General features: G+C 42.1%; 1 long non-coding RNA gene across 6 annotated transcripts in view; it reads left to right on the top strand.

The window, feature by feature from the left end:
* LOC103559585 (uncharacterized) overlaps positions 1 to 13,687 on the top strand; it is a 40,842-nt gene that overhangs the window by 1,185 nt on the left and 25,970 nt on the right. The gene's annotated exons all lie outside the window — the stretch shown is intronic.

A 13,687-nucleotide genomic window follows, 5' to 3' on the forward strand; every position in this document is an offset into this window, starting at 1 on the left:
TACAAACAAGCCTTAAAGGTTTTTAATTAACAAATTTGAGGACTATCTGCCTATAAAATCTCAAAGTTCACAGATTCAATTTAATTAATCTATTAAGGACTTTTTAAGTCAGTAAGAAAAACACTAATAAACCAGTGAAATAAATGGACAAATGGCATGTTTAAAAAATTTATATGAGAAACAAAAATCGACCCAAAAAACCCATTTAAAATTGTGAATCCAAGTAATGTAAATTAAAGCAGTGAGTTTATTTTTAACCCCTGAAGTATCAACAGTGAATGAAAAAGTGAAGCTCGTGCAGCCAGCGTGTGGGGTGGCACACAGCGCTGGTTCGCTGACGCTGGGGTAAAATTAGCAAAATCTTTCTGGAGGGCAATCTGGCAGTCTGCACTGAGAGCTTTAGAAATGCTCGTTTGCTTTCACCTGACAATTCTACTCTCAGGAACCCACCTCAGAATAGTCCATGATGTACACAAAGGTTTATGTACAAGGATAATCATAATTATATCTAGTAGCACAAATGTGGGAAAAAACGTGTCTCCGTCAACAGAGGATTGCTTGATAAATTATGATAAATTTATGTTTTCATGGACAAAATGTTAACAGTGTAATATTCAGCAAAAAACTCCCACTCAAAACAAAATAGGACTCAAAACTGAATGCCCTCCCTTCCAAAAGAGGCAGAGAGATGGCGTAGGAAGAACTATTAGGAGGAAATAGACCAACGTGTTAACAGGGAGCTGATTTTTTTTTTTTAACAATTGACATATTATTGACGTTGAGGTACAATTGACATATAACATGTTCATTTCAGTGTACAACATAATGACTCTATGGGAGTTGATTTTAATTTTAATTTTCTTTGTATGTGTTTTGTCAGTTTTCACAAGGATCATTCACATTTCAATAATGTTTTTGAAAACCCAATACTTTATTAAGAAGAAAAATATTTGGAAGGGAAGGAAATAGAAAAGGAGACTGCCATGGACCTAGTGAGCAGAGCACTTTAGTAATGCGGAGGAGATCACTTCCGGTCTCGCTGGCCCATCACTGAGCCACTTCCGCTCTCACCACCTGCTGCGCTTTCTCACCTCGTTCCCACGCTCCCCGCTCCCACCTTACTCAGCCTTATTCTGATGGCTGAAGGTTGCAGCCCTGGGCTCCCATTTCCTAGCCCCTAAACCTCACTGTTAGGACTGGTTTGGTCATTGGCCCTTGTCTTCCCTGAGGGTGAGGGACTGTCTTGCTTACTATGCTGTATGTACCGGGTGACAAACATAGGGGTCAGGATAAAATGGGGCCTCCATACCAATTTTTGAGTAAGTAAATGGAGTGCTTGGAGAGGGTCAAGGAGAGATGTGTGCCAAGGGGCCACCAGTGTCCTTTCAGAGAGGTTTCAGGAGAGTAAAAGAAATGGACTGTCCTGTTAAGGGGCCAAGAAGGAGGCTGGCGGGGAGGAATGGTGTGGTGGGTGCAGATTCGCTCACAAGGGTCAGCAGTGATGGGGTAGATGGAGAGAAAGGTGACTAGCAAAGGGGGAGCAGGTGGATATTCTCCCTAAGTAGGCAAAAGTGAATCAGATTACAGTGCCTTCTTCTGCTTAAACTCTCCAGTGACCTCTCATCCCACTAAGGATAAAATGGGCAATTTCCTTGACATTCCTTCAAAGCCCTCCACCATCTGGCTCCCATCTCTTTCCAACCTCATTTGATTCCATTCTCCCCAGCTCAGTGTGCTCCGGCAGCAGCTGTCTTCTGCATGTTCCCTGAATGCCTCAATTGCATTCCTGCCTCAGGACATTTGTACTTCCTGCTCCCTCTGCTGAAACCCTTCTACCCTCTCCCTTTCTTTGGTTCTTGACATCTTATCTTTATTACTTAGATCTGACTCTGGCTGCTCAGAGAGCCCTTCCCTGACTACGCTCCCAGTGCCCACTCCCACACCCCCAGGCCATCTCCATCATACTACTCTGTTTTATTTTCTTTGAAGCATTCATCAGTATCTTAAGTTATCATGTTTATTTTTTAATGATTGCTTCTTGCCTGTCTCCCTCAGTAGGAGTAACTTACATTAGAATTGGGATCATGCTAGATCTTGTTACCTATTGTCTTCAACGGTGCTTGCACACAGTAGGTAGTTCTCCACAGTAGGTAGTGCTGTTGAGAATAAGGCTGTGTATGTTTGGAGGAAGTGAGGAAGAAGCTGGGGGAGAGGGAGAAATTAGAAATGTTATATGCAAGCACAATAAATAGCTGTCATTTCTAATGCCAATCCTGAATGTTTGACCTTGGCTACGTAGAACCCTGTCCTGGGATTATCAAGTTTGCTCTGGAAGGAGGGGAAATAGTGCCTTGATTGATTAGCAATGTCTGCTATGGGCATCGGAAGGGGCAGTGTAGTCGTTTATGTTTAAGGGACTTTTCTGTATGCCAGTGTGCATTGCTTCATTTCTTGTGTTGACACGTGGACGTGGTGCAGGATATGGCTGAGACTAGATCTTCATTAATGTATAGGTGTTTAGTTTTGTTTTGTTTTAGGGACCAATGTAACTTGAAGAGCTTCATATTCATGTTTTTGTGGCAGCAGTAAGAGGTGGTCTAGTCGAGATGACAATGTAGGAGGAAGCTGCAGCTGAGTTGTTTTCATTCTTCAGATACGGGCTGTCTCCTTTTAGGCTTGGCATCTGCAAATCTCTTAGTCCTAGGGCTAATTATTTCCTCTTGAGAACAGTAAGGCCTTTTATCGAGATGGCCACATCCCTGTGTGTCCTGATGCACAAATGATGAATAATGGGGCTGATTAGCCCAATGACCTTCATGGGTGATAAAGGGAAACCTAAAGACATGAGCTTTGCCTGCTCTGGGATCAGCTTCTCTCTGGATATTTCAGAGGCAAACTCCTTTATAACAAATAGTGCATTGCACTTGTTTCTTGTCTGCTTCATGCATCACGCTGTCTTGAAATGTGGATTTTCAAACCCTCAATAGATTGCTGGACCCATGGACCCTTCACTAGGATCTGCTCAGCACACACCATTTAATAGTGATTGACTTCTGGGCACACGCGAGCCACCACACTGCTGTGACTGTCATAGCCCCAAGGTTTGGAGGGCCTGACAACACCGTCACTTCCACCTGTTACTCTGAGTCAGTGCTGGCATTGACCTTCCCCCAAACCAGTGCCAGACAGGAAGGAAGGCAGGTTCTCTGTTTGGAAGTGGTCCAAGCGTCAATTACCACCACTATGAGGAAAGGAGCCAAAGAGCCACTGTTGCACACAGTCTTCCCTCTTCCTGGCCGCATCTGCAGCCAGGCTCACCATTGTTCCCTCATTTGACCTCAGAATGTATCACTATCGTGGGTCTGCAATTCCAAATGCAGCACTGTGGCAGGCAGAACAATGTCAAATATATCCATGTCTGAATTCCCAGAACCTGTGAACATGTTAGAGACATGACGGTATGGACTGAATTGTGTTCCCCCTAAAGTTTGTATGTTGAAGCTTGTGATACTGTGATTTAATAAGAAATATGTACTTTGTCTTTGTCCCCAGTTCCTGGCACAGATGTCCTAAAACTCTTGTAATTTCCTCAGTGATAAGAGTTGAAAGGAACGCCTTTTGCTATAATATTTGGTCTTAGTCCCCGGTTCCTGACTCAAGAGCCTTGGATTCTAAGACCCTTGGAATCCCCATAATGATGAGAATGTCTTTCTGTGTGCTAACAAGGTGACTGATGACTGCGGCCCCTGGAAATGGGCCGGATGGGGCTGGATGCTGGAAAGACCAAGGCGTGAACTTTCACCTGCGCCTCCCGACCTCCAGGGAAGGGAGAGCAGCTGGAGATTGAATTAGTAATCAATCATGCCCGTGTGATGAAGCCTCCATAAGAATCCCTCAGCTGCAGGGTCAGAGAGCATCTGGTTGTTGGATGCGTCCATGTGTGGGGAGGTTGGTGCATCCTGACTCTGCAGAAACAGAAGCTTCTGTGCTTGGGACGCTTCTGGACCTTGCCCTGTGTACCTCTTCCGCTGCTTTTCATTTGTACCCTTTATAATATTCTTTACAGGAAACTGGTAAACATAAGTAAAGTGTTTCCCTGAGTTCTGTGAGCCTTTATAGCAAGTTTTTGAACCTGAGGAGAGGGTTGTGGGAACCCCCCAGTTTGTGGCTGGTTCATCAGAAGCACAGGTGACAGTCTGGGACTTGTGACTGGCGTCTGAGGTGGGAGCAGTCTTGTAGGACTGAGCCCTTCAACTGTGTGGTCCATGCCCCCTCTAGTAGTTAAGGTCAGAATTGCATTAAACTGTAGAACACCCAGTTGGTGCCTGGAGAGTTGGAGAATTGGTTGTCAGTGAGGAAAAACCCCACACTTTTGGTGTCAGAAGTTTTATAAGTGGGGAAACGTTTTTCTTTTAGTAAGCTCTGACCCTCAATGTGACTGTATTTGGAGATGGGGCCTTTAAGGAGGTAATTAAGATTAATGAGGTCATAGAGGTATGTCCCTAATCCCATAGGACTGGTATCCTCATAAGATGAAGACATCCCAGATGTCTCTCTCTCTCTCTCTCTCTCTGTGCACACGCAGAGGAAACGCCACATGAGCACTCGGTGAGAAGGCGGCCCTCTGCAAACCAAGGAGGGAGGCCTCACCACAAACCAAGCCTGCTGCCATCTTGCTCTTACACTTCCAGCCTTGAACTTCCACAACTGTGAACGGGTAAATTCTGTTGTTCAAGCCATCCAATCTGTGGTGATGGCAGCTAGAGCAGCCGAACACACAACACAAAGGGTGGTTCAAGTTGCAAATGGAAGGAAGGTGGTTAATCAGCTGGTCTTGAGACAGGAAGAGCATCGTGGATGACCCGGGAAGGCCTGATGTAATCACAGGGATCCTTCAAAGTGGGAGAAGGAGGTAGAAGAAGGGAGTCAGAGGCAAATATAATTATTGCTTATTAGTTTAGAGAGATGCAAGTGGCTGGGTTTGAAGATACAGGGAGGGGACCATGAGCCAAGGATGCTGGAGCCTCTAAAAGGCAGAAAAGGGAAAGAAATATATTCTCCCCTAGAGCTCCAGAAAGTGCGGTAGTCCTGCTGACACTCGACTTTAGCCCAGTGAGACCTGTGTCGAACGTGTAACCGACAGAACCGTAAGATAGCAAATTCATGTGGTTTTAAGCCATGGAGTGTGTGCTGATTTGTTAACACCACCAAGGGGAGATCAATGTAAGTGTGTTATAGCAGAGTATCTGTCTATTAACACTTTTAAAATAATAGTTTGGATATAAATGCATATTTGGGATTCATTTCCTCCTGAGAGAAAAATTGATATTGAGAACAAGAGGGTGACAAAGTGTGTCTTCTATAACCCAAGTGAGCTGCCACTTGGAGAACACGGGCTGGATGGAATCAGAGCACACATAACTTGCATTTCCAAGTTATGTTACTTTCTTTGCCAAAACTTAAACTCACAATAAGCAAAATTATTAAAGGACTCTGCGTTTAAATGTAATTCACTATTTAAATAGAGGAAAATTTAGGGTAACATAATATCTGCCTGTGAAGGGACTTTTGAAAACCAGTTAATTCTCTCTTTTTTCATCAATCGTTACTTTTGAGAGAGAGAGAGAGTGTGTGTGTGTGTGATTTTCAGGGGTCATTTGTGGTTTCAGGGTGCCCAGCTACTGAAGGCAGCTTCCCATCACTGCATTTTGAAGAATGGCTCCACCTTCTTTCTGGCTTTTCTATTCTCTCTCTGTATGGTTGGCCCTCCGTAGCCGCAGGTCCCTCTGTATCCATGAGTTCCACGTGTCTGGATTCAACCAACCACAGACGGAAAGGCCTGTGATGGTTGCATCTGTACTGAACATGTACAGACTCTTTTTCTTGTCGTTATCCCATAAACAATACAGTATAACAACTATTTACATAGTATTTGCACGGTATTAGATACTATAAGTCATTTAGAGATGATTTAAAGCACATGAGAGGATACGTGTAGGTTAAAAGCAAATACTACACCATTTTATATGGAACTTCAGCATCCAGGGATTTCAGTATGGTGGGGGTCCTGGAACCGTCCCCCAGAGACCGAGGGAGGACGGTAAAGTCTGTTTTCATTCGTCGTTAGTTGTTAGGGAGACTGACCCTCACGTCTCTGCTGACCCCTGAAAAGGCCCCTCTTAACATGGATCAACTTTCTAAGCATTTCTCCTGGGTTCGAGTATTCCACCATCTCCGGGAAAGTAAAGGAAGGGAGCCCCGCTAATCATGTACAGGCACGCGCTCCTTTCCTCCGCGGCAAGCCGGTGACTGTCTTCCTCTGGGCCCCTCTGTTCTTTGGACTCTGGGCCATTTCTGATTTATATCAGTTCTTGCATTCATTCTTTCAGCACTTTCCTTAATTGCGCCAGCTCCCTCCCCTGCAGCCTTAGATGGTAATGCTTTTTAAATCCCCCTTTCACAGAACATACATTTTGAAGAACTTTAAAAGAAAATAGCATATTTAAAATCGAGACTTAAGATGATTATGTGCTTGTCGGCAGACGTAAATATTGTCGTTCTGCTCTTCTGAGTATTTTTAAGCAGCCAGAAGCTTTAGCAGTGGTTAGCACTGGTTTATGCTGCACACAGTTTTAATGATGACATCCTGAAATGCCTTTCCTCTGTACTCATTATTTATAAAGGGTAGCGTCAAACAGTGATCCAATTGAGAATGTGACTTCCCCTAATTTTTACATCTCATTTATTTCAATTTCAAGACAGGATTTGGCTGAACTATTGAAGATTTTCTTACGGTTTTGAGTTGTTTAAATGTTGATACATATATTTCCAAACATGACCTCACTGGAGAGTCAGTCTATTTGGCTAACAATAAAACAGAGTTTATAAGTTTATTTAAAAAATTCATCCTATAACCAAATTAAAAAAAGGAACATAGGGCACAGAGCTACCGGGCTTCCTCTCCTTGGTTTGCCTTTTGTGACATTCGAAAGATAACTTCATGATTTCTATTTCTGCATTTGGGCAAATGAGCATGCTGCTGAGACTTAATCGGAGGAATGTTTAAATTTTTGTTCTCTGACATCAGCCATCCATGGAAACCACCTGGGTATCCAAAATCTGTACTTATAGCTTCACTCTGTGATGATTTTGCATTATTTGTCCTCTAACTACTTACTGAGTACCTTTGTTCACCAAGGCATCCCACTGCCCAGGTCAGGAATAAAAGTTAACACCAATACTTCCCAATAATTTGGAACGTTAATGATGTGCTGGGCACAGCTCCCTACAGCCCTATGATGTAGGTACTGTCATTACCCCTTTTCACAGGTGGGGAAGCTAAACCATCAAAGGTGGAAGTCGCTCCCCAAGGCCTCATAATGAGTAGTAGTATAGCTGGAATTTGAACCCAGGCTTCTCACTCCGGATTCTCTGCCTTTAACCACCATGTCTGTAAATAGTTGCTGAGTGAGTGACTGAGTGTGACATCAGTGATTCCCAAATTTCTCAAAATGGAGTGCAAGCTAGACCACAAAATGAACTTTCGGGCCTAGTTAGGAGTACTCCATATTCCTCATTGGTTCCTCCTGCTCAAAAAAACATACTGAGCGTCACTGTGCTTCCCTGATGTGGAAGGACTTCTGTGCACAGCCCTGGAAACTGGGACAACCGAGCCGTCCCGGCAGCGCGGCCTGTCACAGGGGATGTCGCCCGGTGGATGAATGTTTGTAGCATGGGTGACAGACTTGGAATAAATACAATTTCTTATTCAACATAATAATTATTGCTCTTATACTGTTACTGCCTTTTGGAAATCTCGGCTATCGACGTACTGTGTTCTTGGCCTGGCTCTAAGTTGGTGAAATAGGTGCAAGAACAGATGTGCTTGCTGAAAATGTAGCCTTGACGTCTATGTAAAATTTATAGGCCTGTATCACACAGTGCTGAGGTCTTTGATCAGGATCTCTGATAGGATTGTATGCATGCACTCAAGTAAAAGATCATTCTAACTATTTTATAGTCATTCTTCCCACGAAGGATCTTTGTAAGTAATCGGAAAATCTTTAATAAGCTTTGATTTATAATACTGCTTTTAATTTGAAACTTTATATTATTGTGATGCCAGTGAGTTCCCTAATAAGGGCCATGGTTGATCTGAGCATGAGATTTTCAGTTCATGCCATTCCCAGGTGTGACTGCAGAGCAGAGGACGGGCGGCAGCATTTATTGGGTGCCGTCTGTGTGCCAAGCTCTCTGTTTAGGGACTTGACCTTCACCATTGTATTTAATCCTCAAAACAGCCCTGCAAGGCAAGTGTCTGTATTTTATAGATGGGAGAAACTAGGGTTCAGAAAGCTTACATGACTCCACATCTGGTTGAAGCTAGAACCGAGATCCATTTCCTGGTCTGTCTTTTCTCACAGTGGTTGCTACAGCTCCACTGAATTGACAATCGTCCTGGGGATGAGAGAAGGCTTCCCAGAGGAAGCAGCGTTTGCCCTGAGCCTTGAAACCTGAGCAGGAGGACTCCAGGTGAATGAGGAGAGCAGGGGCATTTCAGGCAAAGAACAGGAAGTGTGAAAGAGCGTGGCACGCAGGAAGAACTAAAAGTAGCTGTCCAGGGCCAGAGCACAGTGGGCGTTTCATGAGGCTTGTAGAGGATCCAGTTGTAAAGGTGGGGATCCCATAGGACCCCCGATACCAGGTATGCCAGGTGCTGCCACGCGCCTGTAGAACTGGAATGCCTTCTCTCCAAATCCCCTCTGATCAGAGGAAGCACTTGCTGATGGATGAGAGGAGGTGAGTGTGGGGTAGGTGATGAATTTTTCCTGAGATGGCTTCTTAACTTGTTGCCAACTTTTCAGCTCTGACTCCTCATAGGCAACATTCCACAAACGTTACAGACTAGTCCACTTGGCCCAGAGAATGGAAAAGATGCTAGGCTTCTTGCTTTCTAGAGGCTGATGGCATCACTTCATGTACATCTGAGTCTATCTTCCTTAACTAACGTTATAGAAAAAGGACACTTTAACAAGTTGGAATATCTTTTACCCAAGAAGGCTGAATGAAAATAGAGACCACAGATCTTTCTAGTATATCATCGAAACACTAGTGCCTAGCACATAGTAATTTGTTAAATAATTCTTTTTAACAAACAAGCAAATAAATAGATTTTGAAAACTTCTATAAAATTCCTGCAAAATGTTTTGGTCTTTTAATACATCTGATTTATAAATCTTTCCCTATGTGTTAATATACCCAGAAAACTTTTTTTCTTTTCCAGTTTTTAAATATACTCCTCAAGGAACTGGGGGCAGGGGATTTTCCAAGGAAGGGACATGTATCGGGAAAATCTTTGTGTTAGCTGAGAACTGTACCATGTATTTGTGCCAGAGAACATTTTATTTAAATTTTAAAACTCTGTCTGCTATAAAGAGATTTCACCATAGCTGTGGTGTTTTAGATTGGTGTAATGCTTGTCTTTATCTTATTTTTACATGTTATAAATGTCTTAATTAGTGGTGATTTTACAACAGTCTGAGGCTCATAGAAAAGTATTCATTTTTGCTAATGAGAAATGTATGGAAGCTTTGAAGTTGCATTTCAAATACTTGAAAAAAATATATAGTGAGTTCAGTTGAAAGACTCAAACAATTTAGGAACAGTTTATCCCAAATATCATCCTCAGCACATAGTACCATTCTTTACAAAATGACTAAAATTAAGAGTTTTAAAATGACTTTTATTTAAATGATAAAGTAATTGTGTACAAGTTAGAAGCTGTACAAGTTAGAGCCTGGCCATTCTTGAATGGAAATTCCTCTTGCTAGCTTCCCATAATTTTATGGCTTTTACATACCTCTCTATAGCATCGAGTCTTTCAGGCAGCTGCTGGTGGTATGTGTCTGGGGCAGGGAAGTAGCTGGACAATGTGGACGTTGATGTGGTGGATGTGTGGTGTGGCAGGGAGGACTCAATTAGTATGGAATGGCTGCCAGCCTAGTACTCTAGGTGCTACATGGAGAGATGGGGGAAATCCAGAAGAAAATGATCAGAATGATAGGAAGACTAAAAATTCTAAAAATTCAATGAGGCACGGTTAGTGGAACTAGAAATATTTGACCTGGAGAGGATAGGAGGGTATAAAACTAGTCTCAAACATTTGGAGAGCCAACAAGTAGAAGAGAAATTAAGCCTTGTTTGCGTGGTCCAATGGCCCTAAGTGGAAGCTATAAAGAGTCTTTGCCTCAAAATAAGGAAGAAATCACAAAGATATCCAAAGATGCAGTGGGAATTCTTGTTCAAGATGGCAGACAGAGCACATCCATACATCTCTTTTCTGCTCCCAAATCCCATAGAAATGTCACTAAAGAGGAATGGAGAATAATAAATTAAAGACAGGACTGGGTGCAAGAGAATGGGCATCTGGGAACTAGAGATAGGGACAAATTTCTTGAACGTAAAAAATACTTGGAATTGTATTAACAGATGAAATCACATTCACAGGAGAAGGCTGCAGTAGGGGCCAGAGCTATTTTTCCTGGCAGCAGACCCACAGAGAGGCTCAAAACTTGGAGTATGAGAGGGAAGTTGGAAAGAAATCAACTGTGGGATCACTGTGAGTCACAGACCGCATTCCCCACCCCTGCGTCACATGCTCAGGCTAGAACCAGAGGACAGTCTTTAAAATAGTTGAGCATAATCTGCACGGGAAGGAACCCTAGAAGGGGTGATGCCCACTTAAATTCTCCTCATTTGGGCTGGGAAGTGGGAGAGATGGGGAGAGGGGTATCCTACTTCTTCCACTTTTTTGCCCCCAGGGTCTGTAGCAAAACCTGCCAATCAAAAGGCCCACCCATGTGGATAGAAGGTGGGACCTAGGCAAGGAGAGCTATCTGTATTAAACAAGCTGGGCTGCCTCACTTATAAATACGAATCGATAGGCAAGGATCATAAAAATCTGAGGAAAAATAAAGACAAAAATGTAGGTTGAAATTAATAGACTGGAGAGAATAGACAATTCGGGAAAAGAAAATATCCTTAAAGTAATTCTGTTAGTTTCCTCATAGAAGAAACTTTCAAGAAAAAACATGTGTAAAGCAAAAATAGGTTGCTAAGAAAAAGAGCGATCAAAATCAAAAGTGCTTTTAAAATAAAAATAATTGTCAAAGTTAAAAATTCAATGGAAGAAAAAAATGGGAGAAATCTCTTTGACTGTAGAGCAAACAGTTAAAGGGATGGGAAATATGGGGGAAAAAATTAAGAGATTAGAGAACAATCCAAAAGTTCTAACATCCTAAAGGATGTTTAGAATGAGAAAACAGACAAAACAGAGAAGAACAAGAGAGAATTTCTAGATGTGAAGAAGCGGGACTTCAGATTGTAAGGGCCTGGAGAATGTGGAACGGGGTGAAAGAACAAACCTGTCACAAGACATGTTCTTGTAACGTTTTAGACACTGAGAATAGAGGAAGAGTCTAAAAGCAAAGGAATAGGTCACACAAAAAGAGATCAGAATCCAATTGACATTAGATAGGTCATCAGAAACTCCAGATGTTGGGGAAAAAACCAGGAAGGATGTCTGCAAAATGTTGAGGGACAAACGTTTCTGACCCTAAAATTCTCTACCTAGCCGTGTGATCAACGAAGAGGGAGACATTTTGAAACATGCAGGAACTCAGACCATCTACCACCCACAGACTATTTCTGAAAGAATTACTCGAGCAAAACAAAAAAGAATCCAAGTAAGAGGAAGTCATAGGCTCCAAGGAATGGTGGATGGAACCCAGGAGTGTAGTGAAAAGTAATTCCAGGATGAGAACTTTGAGGCGGCCCTAGAAAGCCATGAGTCCCAAGTAGAACCAGCGGTCAGAAGCTCTGCGAAGAATCTCTTTCAGGAGAATATGGATTTCTTCTAACAAAGAGAATGATTAAGAAGCTGGGTGGTCTTGTCATAAGGCAAAGGCGTGTCAGGTCATTACGACATGGTGCCGTCCTAACTCCCTCCAAACTCTAAAGCTACTGTCCACTTCCAGTAGCAAAGGTCCATTGACGAGAGTGACATCTCCTCTGTGGGCTTACTGGCGCTACTTGGTTCTGCAGTAAATGATATTTCCATACAAATATTATTGTGAATACCACTTTTTAGTTTTCCATTAAAAAAATCAATTTATAGATAATGCCTCAAAAATTAATTGTAGTTGTAGGACGAATGTAAAACAATAACGTGCTGGAATAGAGGTTTGGAAAGGGATAGAGGGGTGGAGAAAATGTGATGTTGGATTTCCTCGTGGAACATAACGGGAGTTAAAAGATGGTGTATCCACATTTGAGGGGCTGAAATAGGGTTTTAAGCATATTATTTAAATTTGTTCATTATAGTGACATCATATAGAGGCAGTATGGTGTAGTTGTTAAAGAGCACAGACCCTGGGGCCAAGACCCCTGCGTTTGAATTCTTCCTCCACACTTCAGCTTGGGAAGATTGTGTATCTATGCCTTGGTTTGCTTCAGAAGAATGGGGATAAAAATAGTAATATCTCACAAAGTTATTCTGAAAATTAAAGGAGTTAATACATGTGTATATATATATATATATATATGCCTAAATTAATGTCTGGCTCATAAAAAGTGAGTGTTTTCAATAATGATGTTGATGATAATGATGTTGATGAAAGAAAACAACTAAAAATTAAAATTTTAATGGGCAGAGATTGGAAAGGGGGGTAGTAGTTTGAGAAAGTTTATTTTCTTATATTTTTAAAATGAGAGGTCAATAGATACTTAAAGTTGACAAATCGAGAAATCGAGGCATAACCATGTTCAGAGTTATGGAGGTAATCCTCAGAAGAAATGAAAAAGATACAGATAAAAGCAGTTATCACTGTGGAGTGGAGGTCTGTGGGAGGGGAGCGGGACTTTTCTTCCTATTTTGTCCTATTTGAGGTTTTTTTTTTTTTCCTTATGCATGTATTAATTTTATTTAGTTTTTATAAACTTAATTGAGGTTTAATTGACATAAAATAAACTGCACATATTTAAAGAATACCATTTAAGTTTGGGACACGTTTGCACACTCCTGAAACTGTCACAATAATCGAGACAACGAACACATTCCTCAAGCCCAATAGTCTCCTCACGCCCCTCATGATCCCTTCATTTTGTTCCTCCCCACTCCCCCAACCTCAGCCAACCACGGCTCTGCTTCTGTGAGAATGAGGTATTTTGCACTTTTGACAATTTTACGTAAATGAAATCATACAGTATATACTCATTTGTCGATTTCTTCTCTTCAGCATAAATATTTTGAGATGCAATCGCGTGATAGTGTGTATCAACAGTTCGTTCCTTGTGTGGATAAACCACAGCGAGCAAACTCACCTGTTGATGGAAATTTGTTGTTTTTTTCCCCCAGTTTTTGACTATTAGAAATAGAGCTGCTGTGAACTTTCAGACACGTCTCCATATGGACATGAGATTTCATTTCTTTGAGCTCCATAGAAGTGGAATGATTCGATCATATGATAGACATATGAGAGGATAAATTTTTCAGAAACTGCCGAACTGTTTTCTGAAGTGCCGTGCATTCCCCCCAGCAATGCGTGAGAGTTCAAGTGCCTCCACATCCTGTCACAGCAGACAGTCTGTTGGCAGTCATTCTGATAGAAGGGTAGTCATATCATTTCGT

Source organism: Equus przewalskii, chromosome 5 (genome assembly GCF_037783145.1).
Source record: "Equus przewalskii isolate Varuska chromosome 5, EquPr2, whole genome shotgun sequence".
Lineage (NCBI taxonomy): Eukaryota > Metazoa > Chordata > Mammalia > Perissodactyla > Equidae > Equus > Equus przewalskii.